This window comes from Nasonia vitripennis (assembly GCF_009193385.2).
Source record: "Nasonia vitripennis strain AsymCx chromosome 2 unlocalized genomic scaffold, Nvit_psr_1.1 chr2_random0010, whole genome shotgun sequence".
Lineage (NCBI taxonomy): Eukaryota > Metazoa > Arthropoda > Insecta > Hymenoptera > Pteromalidae > Nasonia > Nasonia vitripennis.
In genome coordinates this window covers 1,997,984-2,012,202 of record NW_022279617.1, presented here as the reverse complement: position 1 = coordinate 2,012,202, position 14,219 = coordinate 1,997,984, and the positions used below count along the sequence as shown (strand labels likewise).

Genomic DNA, 14,219 nt, shown 5'->3' with positions numbered 1-14,219 from the left:
GGTCCTAAAAAGGACCGATTTTAATTGATAAATAAAAGTCTTAGAATAAGACTTTATTGTTGCTATCCCCAATCAGTGTTGTTGTGTCCTTGATATTTGGAATCTTTATTTGCTTCCATGTCAGGACAATAACTCCTGTACCCTTCTTTTTTCGGGAATAATCCACTATTGGAAGAATATTGAGGTAGATACTTTTGGAATCCAGAAGCCGGTTTATATTTCACTTCCTCTCGACCTGAACCTTCTTTCTTCTTCTTCTCCATATTGTGTTTGTCTATATTACGATTATGACCCGTCAAGTGTACGCGAAGCAATGAGAACATACTTATGCACAGTTTATATTTATAGAGAGTCGTAAGGAGTGGCAGTATGGGAGGTTTAGATGATGTCACAAAAAGTGAATATTTTAATATTTTCTGGTTTATTACAAGTTAGGAAGACATATGTACAAAGCGTAATGACAAAAAATAGCATGTATATTTATACTTTAATTATGGCAGTATAAATGTCTTTATATATATATCAAACAATTGAAAAGCAGCTATTTCACATAAGATTTTATTTAAAATTATTTCCTCAATAGTATCTTTAAACTTGTCGTGAATTATAATTTTAATATTTTCAGTGTATAAAGTATAATATTGTTGAAACATCTCATACGTCTTTAGTATAGAATTAGGGTCTTTCTCAATACCATCGTTTTTAATACAGTCAATTATAAACTTCTTAATATGAGAAACAATTTCATTCACTTTATCAACACACTCTTCAAGTTTACTCATACGTTCGTCAATACACTGTGAGACAATTTTTAACCCGTCAAAAGTGACTTGCTGCATGCATATCGATGGTTGATGATAAGCTGTTTTTTGTTTCTTTGCTCGTGGTGGTTGATGACGTAGATTCTCACCATCAGTAACAGTAGCAGCAGCAGCACCACCACCACCACCAGTGTAGTCATTGAAATGGGAAGCACTAACTGTATACAGTACATCATCGTTTTCTTCGTCAATCAAAAGATTTGGAAAGATGGATGTTCCGACAGGTCTTTCTTCTATCAATATGGATTTGGTATTGTATGAAGAAGTAAACATCAGATCATGATTTTCCATGTACACCTTCGTTGGTCGAGCGTATTCACTTTGGAATCTGTACGCATCTTGGAAATAGCAATTTATAAGATCAAAGTAATTCTTGAAGACCTTCCAGCCAGATGCATCAAATTTGACGGATTTAAAACATGTTGTAGACGTTGAGAGTTTCACCACTGGTCGATAGCTTCCCTCGTAACTTTCTAAGCCAAGAGTAACGCGTTTCGAGTTTGACTTATTAATGGCGTAGGACGTGGAGAGCAGCATATTTGGCAGAACGTTCTGCACACGAGATGGAGCACTGACACTTGATTGGGCCATGGTACGAAAAACAAGAGGCACAATATACAGAGTTACACTTAGCAAACGATCTCTCAAACTTTCACAAAAGAACTGATGGAGCTCCTCACTCTTCAAGCTCTTTTATACATTTTACCCCCCACTACCTCAAAGTAAAATGATCGAATGCAGTAGGGAGAGATTTTCTGCGCGTGTATTCTCAGAACTTCACAAAGGAAGTATCATATTCGTTAACCGTCAAAGGCTACGGTTACATTTCTCCGAGTTTTTAAGAACAGGATGTTTACTCTACTACTACTACAACCGTCAGTTTTATCAGCTTCTCTTTCTCTTACAGATAAAGATTGAAATGGAATATAAAACTAAACAGTAAATATCACTGGATGTTGGTATTATAACCGTTAATAAATGCCGATGTATATGTACTTAGAACTATACTGCGAGGTGTGATGCAACAGGAAAAAATATATCATAGTACTACAGTATGGAATTAAAGGAATGAGTAAGGCTCTATAAATGAAAACATTTTTTATATTATGAAAGATTACACTTTATTCATATTTTTTACTACATGATATCTGACAATTATTATTATTACTTTACATACATTCTCGAAGTATATGTTTGATTACAAAATCCTGAGCCGCGCGAGGCTTCACTTCCAAACCTCCTAACATCTTTCGAGCGTACACGATGATTATTATTTCGTAACAGCTTTTTATAGAACGATACAACTACGTCATCATTTTTTCGTGAATCTCGCGAGAACTTATGACAAAACGTGCGTAAGTTAGGTAGCCTAACCATATGGTAAAGGAACATAACACAATACTGGCCACACACCTGTGAATCAAAACTTTGCAACTTTTTTTTATTCCACTGATACCGCTTGCAATTTCTTTTGAGTCGTTTAAGATGATGTTGAGACATTGGTGGTAGTCCGTAACTGTCAAAGTATGTTCCATAACCGTTTGAGTCTATGTAGATAGCAATCCAATGTGTTCCTTTCTTCGTATGATCATCTGTATTAGTTATGATGGCCGCGGGGTATTCCAAAACATTTGGAATTCTATCCGCAACATACACGCCAACTGTCTTGACGGTTAACGGATCAAGAGCTTTTAGTAATTCTTGTGTATTCATTCTATTATTATTATTATTTCAGCAATGATCGACTACGTCCTCTTCGTGTGTCGCGTAATAGACGAAGAAGTAGCTGTACGTACCCGCGAGTTTAGTTTGCAGTACAATGCATCACTCAATTTCTGTGCAGAATCTTGCGTTATACCTTCAGCTATAGAGTATAACCACTTTCGTAGCACATATGCATGATTGAGAGCACAATCGCGACTGGAGTTTATACCTTGAATGCCATGATTTAAACACATGAAGTTACCTGAATAATTTATTTTCAATTCGTCAAAATTCGGGGCATACATTTCTTCAACGTTCACAACTTCTCGACACATTACAGTCTCCAGGAATCTCCAATTGTCATGACCGCGTGTAAAAATAAGTATAGCCACTTTGGCTATTTGTTGTAAATGATACTGTCGTTGTTCAATGGTGATATCACCTTCATGCCAACGAATTCCATGAAAATGATTAGAGATGTAGTCGTTAGTTCTTTTAAGTCCAGTTGCAAGTTCTTCAAATCTATGGGGTTCCTTAACTACCCAATGTTGGACGATTCTGTGCTCTAAACCAAGTACACCAACTTCTTTAGGTGTAAACTTGTTGTTACGGTCTCTCAAACCCTGAATATTGATAACGTAATCCATGATACTATAAAAAATTCACACAGTCGATCCAAACTCGCTCACTTCTCAAACGTCATTGAGAGTATGACGTTTAGCTTTTTTGCTCATTTATAGCATAGAGGCGCTGCTGTTGCTTCTTTCCCCATCCCTCTTCTCCTTCTCCACCTTCTCCTCTTACTTTTCCATCGCTTGAACGGTATTATGCATTAAAATCCGTTATTATTTGTCTACTTGAATCTATTTCCAAGACATTGTCGTATTCGGCGTAAATTATACAATTGATTGTAGATTCAAGTGCTCTTTCAAATTTTACCTCTACACGAACACTACCGTGCTTGATTAAATTCCAATGAGAAACTGAATTTGCTGATAAATCAGGCGTTAGATCAAAAGCAAATAATGTATACCCTTCATCGTAGTCCGATCGTGAGATAATTAATGCTTCGTTTAGAAAATGAATTCCAGTCCCAGAATATAGTGTATGAAACGAGTCGATAAATAATTGACTTTCACCCGTAAATCGAGGCTGCAATGGTTTGCTGGGAATCTGGACACCATCCACATAAAGAGAAATATAGTTTATATTAAAATGTTGGAAATTAAATGGATTAAACTTTCTATTTCCATTGAATGCCTTGTTATCCACAAATCCAATGATTATTCTTTTGGGTATTTGACCGAGAATAACGTTGTCCAGTGTATCGCCAAGAATACCTCTATGCATTGTAAATGCCTTCACCTCCACACGATTGATTGGGTATTTAGCAGTGACTTTTGTAAGTGCAATAGCATGAGCTAGTATAACACCTGGACTTATTTTAACTCGACGCACAATCAGTGAAGCTTCCTTAATACGTATAGTAAATTTATCGTCATCTGTAAAATCCATCAAACAAAAAGCATCCTTCTCCTAACCAATCGTAATCGCAGTTCAACGCGATTTAACAGAAATTTATTTTGATTAAAAACATCGCAATGCAAATGACCGAGTAAATCGACAGTTTTACCATTATGGGTAAAATACTGACGGTTACACTGACCAATATTTGCATTTATATCAGTACGCTTGGTATTGGGAGGCGCTGCCCATTTTCCAGGGGTATCCGCATACCAGAGTCCACTCGTGAGATGTGATTCCATACTACTCTTTGAATAATTTAACAGTGTTTCGATGTAAGCTCGGTAAGGATAAGCATTGTTTGGTGGTGAAACGAATTTTTGATTAAAGATTAAATAGCGAATGTAACGTGTTATTTATTGCTACTACCTTCGGATACTCTGTAGCTTTAGCTGCTTCTGTTATTTCAACATTTGGCTCTATTTGCATACGAATGCTTAGCATTGAGTGTGCAAGATCGAGATAATCACTACCAGCTGGAACGACGAATTCCAACGATCCATCGTCTGTTAGCGAAGAAACTGGTTTATAATGTATAAATTGAGAGCTTTCCACCGAAGTCTGTGTAGGTGGTAATGTAAATAATTCTAATTCTGATTTCATGCATTCGCATGAGTTTGAGTGTAGAAAAGCCATATTAAATAATATCTATGTAGATCCAAAAATATCGCTCACACTGCGTTGTTTTCTCTTCTTCCTTGGCTTATTCTTACCCGCTTTCTTTTTCGTAGATTTGCGAACACTGACACGGCTCTTCTTCTTCTTCTTCTTCTTTACACGGCCACTTTTACTGGTGATACGTACAGCTGAACTGTTCTTGGACGATTGACGCTTCCGCTTTTTAGCGCGTATCTTATATCCTGATCCCTTCATCATAGCGGCAATTTTATTAGTGGCTTTATGCTTAAGATTTTTACCGGACTTACGCATGCGCATATTTATAGCTTGTTTAAAATTGATTCCATGATTTCCCACATCATCTAGTACATGCATTCCTGCTCTGATAGCTTCTTTTCCAACGGCTTTAGCACCACTCGTAATGTAAGGTAAAACTCTTCGAAATAATCCACTCAAAAAGCTGCCGATTCCACCATGACCTCGCTGATAAGTTGAATCTGCAAACACTCGACGTACTCCTCCTCCTCCTCCTCCTCCACCATCACCACCACCGATTTGATCGGCATAGTATTCTGCGTAGTAAGCCATTTTTTTCTCAGAGAATGCGCTTGAAATGTAGTGTTACGGTCAATGTCCCGTACTCGAATGGTATATGATTCCCATTTTCATCTCTTATATATATTATTATATTCTGAAATGTGTTATTTAACAAAGGTAGATAAATTCCCGGTGCAAATTGTTTGACCACTCTCGCACCAAATTTATATTTTGAATTATCGAGTGTTACTATGCGTAAAAGGGATGCTTGAACGTCACCGACTGTGTACGGAATACAAATATCTGAGTAAACTAAAAATTGATCAGCTATCGCTCTTGCCAAACAACCAGGTCTGTTTCCTACCAATGTTGCATTTTTTTCGACTCTACAGATGGAATCATGGGTATAAATTCCTGATTTCTATATTTTTCATTCTCAAAGCCAAATATACGTTTGACCTTTTCGCTCAAGCTGAAAAAATGAGTTTCCTTACATTCACACTTTTTATGTAAATTGTAATAACCACTTTTTTTCTTTGCCTGTTCAATACGTAAGTGAGATTCAGGTATATTGTTTATAGCTTCTGTGAGTGTTACCGACGTAAGCTTGCTGAAATACAAACTTCTATAGGCGAGCATCTCAGCGCTACGGTTATGGAAACCGGCAGCGTAGGCTGCGTGCACGACGATCAAATGGGATCGATCGGGGCCGCTTCCCTCACCCCCAGCCGGTTACGGCTGATTAATTGGTGAGGCCCGGAACAGACGAAAACTTGGGAGCGTTTCGCTGTGGCCAGTTTGCCCTAGGGAGATGCGTCATCTGGAAGGGTAGCCTGCCTTGTAGTAGCGGCTCGCTTGTATTTCGGGGACAGCTAACTTACGAAGGAAGCATTTTAGATGTCGCGGGTAATATTTGGTTGATAGTGTTCGCGTATAGTTATAATATATTTTGTAATTGCTGTTCTCGGCGTAGGTTTTCTCCTTGTGAGACAATACGTGGAGTTTTTCCTACGTCACAGACTTCGGTCTGGACAAATGTGGGAACAGCAAGCGCGCGATTTATGTGTATTTTTTCGGCTGCAGAAAGTGTGAAGGACAACGGACGAATTGTGCCGCGCACGTGAGGCCGCGCTGTTTTCGGGTTCGAGTTATGGTTTTTCTTTGTAGGAAAAGTACGTAGGCTCGAATCCGAATCTCGAGTACGCACATCTGGAAAGCATAGCATCGGCTCGAGTGTGGGCCCGCGCTGTTGAGCCGAGCTGTGCGGCGCGGATGTTGGGCTCGGGGTTTATGGCGGGTCGGATTAACGTGGGCGGCGGGGACAGCTTAGACAATGAGTGCTGTGTTTTACAGTTTTGTATGTATAAGTGTGGAGAGGGGAATTTTGCCGCCGTGTCCGTCCGAGGGTGGAACGCGAAGGAACTCCGCCTTCGGAGGGGTCCGACTATGAGGAGCAGGCACAACGACAGCACCGACGCAACCACCCACTGAACAGTCGTGTTATGGAACACGATGAAGAAAGTACCGAGTCGCTTTCGCCCCCGCGACGCGCTCAATTTGACACGTTTGGCGAGACGACTAACGATATAAGCCAGAAGCTCAATGAGCATCTGAGCGGTTTTTCAAATTCCAGGTTCAGAAGAGAATGGAGCTTTGAAGATGTCAAAGCAGCGTTCGAAGCAGGTTTGGCAGCGCGAAGGCGCGCACTATCAACAGCGCGTCGCCATCACGTTTCCGCTTATCGTGGAACACCGAGAAGGGGCATGTCTCCACCAACACCAACGGAGCAGCTGACCAGACGAGCGACTAGGCAAGGGAGCGAGTCGTTTACTCATGCAGTTTTAGCGGCTGAACGAGGACACGCTCCGCTTCATTCGACATCAACGGCGGTGCAGGATCGCTCGCCGTTTCGATCTACAGCAGCAGCGCGTGAACGCACGCCAACACGGTCATCGTCAGCGACAGTGCGAGAGCGCACGCCGCCCCAGCCATCACCAACGAGCATGCAGTCTCAACCAACATCAGCGGTAGTGCGGGGACGCACACTGCTTAGAACGACGGCATCTTCAGCGGTAGTGCGAGGACGCAGGCCGCCTCCCACAGCGTCAGCTCAGGCGGAGAGAGAGGCGCCAACTTCTTCGATCAACGTCTGTCAGAGCGGATCAAAGCGGTTAAATGTAAGCGATGCGTCTCATACACTGTCAACCAAACGCGGTAGGATTCAGTTTTGCGAGCAGGAAAATTGCGAAGATTTAAGTAGCGATAGTAGGGACAGTGAAGAGAGCGATCACGAAAGTACGCGCGAATTGAGTAGAGGCACGCGGGCGCGAGATATCGACGATTATAGAAACGACTTTCGAGCTGAAGATCGGTTATCTCGCGCAATCGAGAACACCTTGGCCACGGTTAGAGAGTCGAGTTTATCTAATTGCAATACACAGTTGTTGACACGAATGACGTCAGTGAAAACACTGCGTACCTTTTCGGGCGATCCGTTTGACTGGATCCGATTTAAAAAATCTTTCGAAATGTCAACGACGCTCGGCAAATATTCAGATCGTGAGAATGTAACGCGGCTAGCCGATTCCTTAAGAGAAGACGCATACGACGCTGTGCGCGCTCTTTTTATTTCGGGCAATAGTTCCGACGATATAATGCGTACATTAGAAATGCGTTTCGGCAATACTACCGTTATATTGGAAAAAATGATTCGTGAGATCAAAGATTTGCCGAGCGTGTTCGAGCGTAAAATTACATTTGTAGAGTTTGCAACGCGGCTACGTGCCGCCGTGTTAGCAGTGAAATCTTTAGATATCGACGAGGGATATTTAAAGAATCAAGAACTTGTAAACGGGCTACTTAGGAAGTTGCCTGAGACCATCGCTTATAACTATGGTAATTACGCGATTGGAGAAGGGAAAAATATACCGGCTTTGTTACGTATTGCAGAATACGTTTACAAGGAGGCAGAAATGAAGATTACAGCGGGCGTGGTCACTCTCGACACTTTAGATGTACCGCGGTATGCGAAAAATTTGAACCAAAGTACTCGCCATAGAGATAGAGGGGTATACGCAACGAAAGAGAATGATAGGGATACAAATGAAAATAACAAAACGTACTGCGTAAATTTTCAACGTAAGAGTCATTATATAGAAAAATGCGTGAGTTTTGAGAAATTGCCAGTGAGCGAAAGATGGCGTGTGGCAAGAGCGCATAAATTATGTTTTAATTGTCTCGCGCGGGGACATTCGCAAAATAATTGCAAAAAGTCATCGTGTGAAAGATGTGGTCGAACTCATCACCTACTACTTCATGTTTTTAAAACATCTTCAGATCAAAATAAAACTCTAAACAAGGAGCAAGAATCGATTAACGCTTTTCATAGTAATGCAGAGTCAGCGACATGTACAGAACGGCAAAAATGACTACAAGGTCGTTCTCTTTTAAAGTTCGTTCCACTTAGGATTTTTGGACCGCGCGGATCGAAGTTGATTTTTGCATTACTAGATGATGGATCTACCGTGTCATTAATAAATTCGAAAATAGTTGACGAACTAGGTGTCAAAAGTACTCATGTTAATGTATATTTGAAAGGTGTAGGAGGTGATGCGACCACATTATGCAGTAGTAAGATTAATTTAGAAATAAGCGTAGAAAATGCGAATTATTTTTTAAGAAATGTATTGGTTGTAAGAAATCTTGAGCTTCCTTCACAATGCATAACGAAGGAAATTGTCAATCTTTGTGCGGTCAATACCGGTATTAGTACAAGTGAATACGAAGCAGCACCAGATATATTAATCGGACAAGACAACATTAAATTGATTTTGACACGTGAATTTAAAGAAATAGAGAAAAATGCATTAATAGTATCGCGATGTTTGCTCGGACGGACGATTCATGGTTATCATTCTACGAATTATTCGACATGTGCGGTTTCAAGAAATGAACCGAAAGAAAAAAGTATAGAAACTTCACAATTCGATAAAAAGTTAGATAAAATGATTCAGGATTATTTTACTATTGACGGATTAGGCATAAACACTCGCGTAAAAGCAAACCGTGAAGATCGTCACGCATTAGAAATTCTGGATAAGACTAGTTTTCATAACGGTAAAGAATGGGAAGTAAGTTTATTATGGAAAAATGACGATGGCATATTCGAAGACGGCCGCCCTCTCGCTTTTCATCGATTGATATTACAGGAAAAAAGAATTGACCGCGATACTGAGTACGGAAATTTATATTACAAAGAAATGGATAGCTTTAGAGAAAGGATTTGCAAAACAGGCGGTCGCTAAACCGACCGGTCGAAGAGTTAGATTTTTACCTCATTTTGGAATTCGCCATATAAATAAACCAAATAAAGTACGAGTAGTTTATGATTTAAAAGCAAAATACAAAGATAAAAGCTTTAATGAATATTTGTTAGCAGGCCCGGATCTTTAAAATCTCTATTGGAAGTATTGATGCGTTTTCGGCAGTTTAGATACGCGATTAAAGCTGATATACGTGATATGTTTTTAAAAATAAAAATACGCGAAGAGGATCAAGACGCTCAACGTTTTTTATGGAGAGGCACGAACCGAACGGACGCACCGGAAGAATATATTTTTACGTCACTTTTATTCGGGGCCAAATCGTCTCCTTGTACAGCTATATATATTAAGAACAGAAACGCATCTCAATATCTATCTTGTTTTCCCGCGACCGCTAATAGTTTAATAGAAAATTGTTATATGGACGACTTTTTGGACAGTTGCGAGACGATAGAAGAAGCTTCGGAACGAATTGATCAAGCCATAGTTATAAATGAATTTGCTAACTGGGAAATGCACGGTTGTTCTAGTAACGCACCGGAAGTTTTAGAAAATTTAAACGTTAGTAATGATTCAAATAACTTAGTGAAAGAAAATGTAAATGAACCGGTTAGTGAAAACATTCTTGGGTTAAAATGGTCAAACTCCTCAGACGAATTAATGTTTAACTTTATTCACGCGAAAATAAAAGCTGATCTTTATAGCGGAGAGACAAAACCGACAAAACGTGAGTTTTTAGGAATAATAATGTCTATATTTGATCCTCTTGGGTTTTTAACTCCATTCACTATTCAATCGCGAATTTTAATGCAGGAAATTTGGAACAGTAAAATAGATTGGGACGAAGTTCTGAAAGAAGCAGAATTTTTACACTGGCAACAGTGGTTACGCGAGTTAGAAAAGGTAAAATTATGTAGTATTCCGCGGTGTTACCAAAATTTAAACTGTCAAATTAGAGAAGCCGAACTTCACGTTTTCTGCGACGCGAGTACAAAGGCATATGCGTCGGTAGCATATTGGCGATTTACATTAAATGATAATTTATTTCATGTCTCTATTATAATAGCGAAAAGTCGCGTAGCATCCATGAAACCATCCACTATTCCGCGTTTAGAATTGCAAGCAGCCCTTATGGCGACTAGACTAGCAAGTACGATTGCTAAAGAACACGACTTTAAGATCACGCGGAGAGTATTTTGGTCAGATTCGCAAACAGTATTACATTGGATTAAAAAAGATCCGCGAGAATTTAAAATTTTTGTTGCAAATCGTTTAGACGAAATTAGGGAAAATTCAGAAGTTAGCAAATGGAGATGGATTCCCACGAAAGATAATCCCGCAGATGACGCAACGCGAACCGCTCCGAACGCGCTAGATAAGAATAGCAGATGGTTCGCGGGGCCGCCTTTCTTGCGTGAAGTAGAATCTTCATGGCCGTTAGATAAAGCTCAACTCAAAGTTAATACAGTAGATTTAGAATATAAAAACACTGAACAACCGATATTGACTACGACAGTGAAGCAAAAAGCAGTGATTGATTTTACACGATTCTCATTATATTCTAGGCTTATATCAACGGTAACGTTTGTATTAAAATTTATAGATATAAAATTAAAACGAAATAGATCTTCGATCGAAAGAAAAATTAACGCGGAAAATATTTGTTTTAGAATAAGTCAATCAAGTTCATTTTTTGAAGAGTTGCGGGTTACTAAGCGATCTAATAAAATTTCGAAAGAAAGTAAAATTGCATCATTAAATCCGTTTTTAGATGATTCAGGTGTTTTACGTGCGGAAGGCCGGTTAAAGAATTTGTCGGGCGATCTTCTTTCAATTCATCCGATTATTTTAGACGCGAAAGAAACGTTTACTAAACTTTTAATTAAAGAGTATCATGAGAAGTTTTATCACGCGAGCCATGAAACTGTACACTGAGAGAAATTTATAGTAAATTTTACTATACTGGATAGGAAATTTTAATAAAAAGTTTGGTAATCCACTCACAGACTGACAGTCTAGTAATTTTTACTAAACTGTATAGTAAGTTTTATAAAACTATAAATTTTACTATACTGAGTAGTAATTTTTACCCTGACTAAATTAAATATAAAAATGCACATAGTGGAAAAATTATTTTCAATTATTATATGGCTCTAAATTTTTATGGTTATGGAGGGTTACTCTTCTAACGCATTCAGAGAACATTATCGATTCACTCGCCGCAGTTGATTTTTAGAGACATTAAACTAACCTAGATACATTCCTACAACTAAACGCTTAATTATTATACATATTTGCAATTCGCAGTACATATGCTTATACGCTCGCAATTGTTACAACAGGCTTGCTAAACGGACTTATATACTAACTGAGCTAACTTCTTACCGCTTGCGGGTTTTATTTCCCGTGCACCCCCTAGCGGCAGCACACAAAACAGTTTGACTTTATTTGAAACAGCACCGGCTTCAAACTGCTGCTCTGAAGTCGAGTCTTGCCATGATGCTTATTTTCAGGTGCTTCTACTCGCGGCCGCCATGTTTGCTAAACGCGCATGCGCATAACGCGTGAATACGCATCAGTTCCGATTTTCAGATGAAAAGTACTATACGTTCTATTAAAAATTACTATACTGTCAGGTAAAAATTCATACATTGGCGATTTTCACTATAGTTTCTGTTAATTTTTCCTATTGAGTATAGTAAATTTTATATGGAAGTTTAGTAAAAATTGATATAAATCTAGTAAAAAGGTCTGTTTTGTCAGTCTGTGACGAGATTACCAAACTTTCCAGTAAATTATCATGAACATATAGTAAAATTTACGCACTATTTCTCTTAGTGTAATAAACGAGTTGCGTCAGAAATATTGGATTTTAGGTTTGCGAACAGGGTTAAAGAGTTTAGCATCGAAATGTATTATTTGTAGATTACGTCGTGCGCGTCCGGCCAATCCAAAAATGGCGGATCTGCCATCTGCTAGATTAGCGTATTTTTTACGTCCGTTTAGTCATTGCGGCTTAAATTATTTTGGGCCGATGCAAGTTAAGATAGGTAGAAGACGAGAAAAGTGTTGGGGCGCGTTGTTTACGTGTATGACAACGAGAGCCATACATATAGAATTAGCTCATAGTTTGACTACCGATTCTGCTATTATGGCATTTCGAAGGTTTTCTTCACGCAGAGGAACGCCTCTGTGTGTCTATTCTGATAACGGTACTAATTTTAAAGGCATGAATAGAGAGTTAGCGACCGCGATCAAAGAAATCAACCGCACTGACAGTTTTGCTCTTAAAAATAATATAGAATGGAAGTTTAACCCGCCGACTGCGTCGCACATGGGTGGAGTGTGGGAGCGTATGATTAGGTCGGTAAAAACTGCGTTAGCCTATGTATTAAAAGAACAAGCGCCGATAGAAGAAGTGCTATTAACAGTATTAGCAGAGGTGGAACATAGTGTAAATTCTCGACCACTTACGCATGTACCTGTAGATTCTCGCGACGAAGAGGCTTTGACGCCCAATCATTTTCTATTAGGTTCTTCTTCTGGGCAGGTTAAATTGACTAGATGTGAATTACAAGCTACGTGTCCTCGAAAACAGTGGCAAATCGCTCAATTTTTTGCTGATTCTTTTTGGCGTAGATGGCTTAAGGAATTTTTGTCGTCTGGAAGGGTAGCCTGCCTTGTAGTAGCGGCTCGCTTGTATTTCGGGGACAGCTAACTTACGAAGGAAGCATTTTAGATGTCGCGGGTAATATTTGGTTGATAGTGTTCGCGTATAGTTATAATATATTTTGTAATTGCTGTTCTCGGCGTAGGTTTTCTCCTTGTGAGACAATACGTGGAGTTTTTCCTACGTCACAGACTTCGGTCTGGACAAATGTGGGAACAGCAAGCGCGCGATTTATGTGTATTTTTTCGGCTGCAGAAAGTGTGAAGGACAACGGACGAATTGTGCCGCGCACGTGAGGCCGCGCTGTTTTCGGGTTCGAGTTATGGTTTTTCTTTGTAGGAAAAGTACGTAGGCTCGAATCCGAATCTCGAGTACGCACATCTGGAAAGCATAGCATCGGCTCGAGTGTGGGCCCGCGCTGTTGAGCCGAGCTGTGCGGCGCGGATGTTGGGCTCGAGGTTTATGGCGGGTCGGATTAACGTGGGCGGCGGGGACAGCTTAGACAATGAGTGCTGTGTTTTACAGTTTTGTATGTATAAGTGTGGAGAGGGGAATTTTGGGGAATTCCCAGTTTTTGTAAACGATCGGCGGCTAGCGGTGGTGTCGAGCGTCGATCGTCTAGGAGGGCGGCTGCGGGGGAGTGAGTCGAGAGCTGAACTCCGAGCAGTGCGCTTCGCAATTTTTTTTATTTTGAATATAGTTTTATTTTTCTATTTGTGTTCAAATTATTCATCCTTCCTCACAAATTGCGCGAGAATACTCTCGTGCGAGTATTAACAGTGAGATTGTTGAGATTCTCGTAAACACCTGGTGGAAATATGGCAACGTTGTGTTTGTCGTTTGTCCATTCCGGTAAATATTCAGATATGTCTCTCTTTCTTGCAACTGCTATTCTACGTCCGTTAACAAACTTTATATTACATTCGTGTTTCTGAATATGCATCATCGTGCATGGTATGCTGATTTCCGTGAGAGCAACACTCCACTTACCATGCAGACGTACTTCGTGCGATAAGTGTGTGA

General features: G+C 39.8%; 1 protein-coding gene across 1 annotated transcript in view; it reads left to right on the top strand.

Moving 5' to 3' along the window:
• Positions 1-1,870: 1,870 nt before the first annotated feature.
• Positions 1,871-14,219, top strand: part of LOC100115042 (SET and MYND domain-containing protein 4) — a 656,582-nt gene continuing 644,233 nt past the window's right edge. The window contains exon 1 of the mRNA XM_031925354.1: positions 1,871-1,893. The gene's annotated coding sequence lies outside the window, so the exon portion shown is untranslated. The remainder of the gene's footprint in view (positions 1,894-14,219) is intronic.